The sequence below is a fragment of the Aethalodelphis obliquidens genome, unplaced genomic scaffold (genome assembly GCF_003676395.1).
Source record: "Aethalodelphis obliquidens isolate GAN/ISIS:26980383/991018 unplaced genomic scaffold, ASM367639v1 scaffold20, whole genome shotgun sequence".
In the NCBI taxonomy this organism is placed as follows: domain Eukaryota; kingdom Metazoa; phylum Chordata; class Mammalia; order Artiodactyla; family Delphinidae; genus Aethalodelphis; species Aethalodelphis obliquidens.
Genome location: NW_020837964.1, coordinates 8649613 through 8652773, shown reverse-complemented (window position 1 = coordinate 8652773; position 3161 = coordinate 8649613). Strand labels below are relative to the sequence as shown.

At 44.3% G+C, this 3161-nt stretch overlaps 1 pseudogene; it reads left to right on the top strand.

The window, feature by feature from the left end:
• Window positions 1-1097: 1097 nt before the first annotated feature.
• LOC113627372 (histone H4-like) lies at window positions 1098-2877 on the top strand (annotated as a pseudogene).
• The last annotated feature ends 284 nt before the right edge of the window (window positions 2878-3161 follow it).

The window sequence follows — 3161 nt, the reverse complement described above, 5'->3', positions numbered from 1 at the left end:
AAAGTGAGAGAGTGTCATGGACATATATACACTGCCAAATGTAAAACAGATAGCTAGTGGGAAGCAGCCGCATAGCACAGGGAGATCAGCTCCGTGCTTTGTGACCACCTAGAGGGGTGGGATAGGGAGGGTGGGAGGGAGATGCAAGAGGGAGGAGATATGGGGATATATGTATATGTACAGCTGATTCACTTTGTTATACAGCAGAAACTAACACAACATTGTAAAGCAATTATACTCTAATGTGTTAAATAAAAGGGATTTCTTTAAAAAAAAGAGTTTGCAAACACTTCATGATATTTTTGCAACAATATTTACCCTATTATTTTCTAAAAATATATGTTTTTGGAGATTCGAGAAATGTGGCAGACACTGCTAGCTGATGATCGTATCTGCCGCTTCTTTGACCAGGGCAGTTAGACTTCATTTCTCAGCTTCCTTTGGAGGGAGCACAGTCGTACAACTGAGCTCTGGACACATGGATGTGAGCAGAGCTGAAATTCTCCACTTCCAGACCTGGTCCATGAAATCCTCCCTGCTAGTGCCTCCTCTGATTGGCTGACACAGAGAGAACCTCCTTAGTACCACATAATAAAGATGGCAGAGCCACAAGATGGAAAGAACCTGGGACCCTAAATCAATACTTGGAGGAGAGCCACCCAAAAGAGGTATCTGTTATATGAGCAAGAAAAAAAACGTGCATCAAGTCTTTGAGATGTGGGGGATTATTTATTATTTTTCTTAATGAGCGTTCACTGTATTTATGGAGCTCACTGTTGACAGATGGCTTCAGGATGGAGGAAGGACATAGAAATCCCTTCTCTGGAGAGGGTCGTTCAATAGCTTCTCCTTGAAATCAAAGTACGAGAGACTCCTTTCAGACCTCCGTCTCACTGGCACTCAATCTCAATGAGTAAATGGTAACTACAACTCTCACCCAAGCCCTTGTCTGTCTTTATTCCGAGTTCTCTACTCTAGCAATAACTGTACCCTTAGGGACCACCTCAATCTCTCTCCTGCCAGCATCATATTCACCACATTTCCTGGTCAAATCTTTTCCTCTCTGCCACGTGGTATTGGGTTCCATGTAACTTAAGATGGCAGCCGGTAACAATTTTTAAGTTTATCAACTAGGATACTTTCTCACCTACTGACTCCTATGTCTTGAGAGAAGATTAAAGCACCATTCTGCCATCAGCAAGGAAGCAATGTAGATAAATTCCATGCCATTTATAATTCATTCCACCTTCATTAAGTATTCATACACTACTTATTGGCACATCACCTAAGTATTCTATGTAAGAGAAAACAGAATAGCTAGAAAAGAAACTGGGAGAGGCTGGTTTATTAGGAGACCGGGAGAGAGGCAAATAATTTGCTGTATCCCTTACCCCAGCCTTCTTCTTGCAGGAAAGTTTTCTCGCCAAGTCACGCACAAATGAATTAGACACCTATCCTGAGGGTAAATTCAGCAGTACCAATAGGAAGGTGACCACTATCTTCTCGTTCATTATTTTAACCCATATTTATTGGAGACTGGCTTTGGCAGGTCCTGAGAATACAACAGTCATTCCCTTCTTAAAGGGTGCACTTCTTAAGCAAATACATATATGGATTAAACACAAGGAATCCATACTGGCAATGTGAAACAGCTCCCTATGAAAGGTTAATTTCTCTGATTACCATCAATAGTAATAATCGCAACATTAAGTCATAATAATTCATAAGTTAGGAGAGCCTAAAGGTATTGAGACTGTGCAAGATGCCAACTACTAGACTGAGAAAAGTTTAACTTTCCTAAGAACACGGAGATTTAATTTCTAATATTTGTGCCCATTTTACAGACGAAGACACTGAGGTTCTGAAAGATTATATAATTGCTCAAGATAAGACAGTAAGTCATCAGCCAAAGAGAGGCTTGTGTCTATTTGAATCCAGAGCTCATGCCTGTAAGCCATCATTGCTACTGCTCCCTAAGACAGGATGGTGTCTCAACTGAGACGATGTAGAGACAGTGGGACATCAAAGTGAAAGAACAGGCAAGCAGGAGGCCCCTGCAGAGTCAGGGGAAGCATGTAGTAAAAGAATGCTACCAGACATTGAAGACTAGTTGTGCCCACCTCTTGGGGTTGCCAACACTGGTCTTGATTACTTGTCACAAATGACACCCAAACCAACCCAATTTGGGAACACTGAGAACGCATGAAATTTGAAAAGGAAAAGGAAGAACCCCCAATGTATTCATTAAGTTTCAGTGATGTCAAAGAGCTATTCCTGCTGTAAGAGGTTAGGAGTAGCTCTCAGTCACGTCTGGCCGAGGCAAGGGTGGAAAGGGTCTGGGGAAGGGGGGGGCGCCAAGCGTCATCATAAAGTTCTCCGTGAGAACATCCAGGGCATCACCAAACCTGCTATCCACCGCGTCGCCCGGTGTGGTGGTGTGAAGCGTATTTCTGGTCTTATCTACGAGGAGACCCGCGGGGTGCTGAAAGCGTTCTTGGAGAATGTGATCCGCGACGCTGTCACCTACACCGAGCACGCCAAGTGCAAGACTGTCACCGCCATGGACATGGTTTACGCGCTCAAACGCCAGGGACGCACTCTGTACGGTTTCGGCGGCTAAGTTTCATTGCGGTCTTAGGCTATGAAGCTCTTGTTTACTCACAAAAGGCCCTTCTCAGGGCCACGAAAAAAAAAAAAGAGCTATTCCTTCATACTGATAAAAGAATGATTCAGCACCCTTCTCCTAAAGGAAAATACTCTTGAATTCAAAAGTCGCGGGGATAAATTTAGGATTGGCCAGATCCCTACACACTTGTTTTTTCGAACGTCTGCCTATCCATGAGTTGATCCTTTGAGTGTGGTCCATTCAGCAGGGCTGGCCAGCCTTCGGGTCCAGCTCATCCATGAAAAACAGCTCAGGAAACATGGACCCACTCTTTCCCCATAGCACCCAGCTGGTAGAATTTCCATCATTCTTTGTCAGTTTCCCGTATCCACTATTTTTCTTAAAAGGCAACTCACCAACTTTGTTTCGATGACCGTGCCAGGCAGGGGCACCCTCTAAGCAGAACCGTGGTGTGCTGCAAAGCTAATTTCAGAGCAAAGCTGCTGGGCTGCACCCCCCAGACCTATAAGGCCTGTGCGTGCCCAGCCTCAAGACC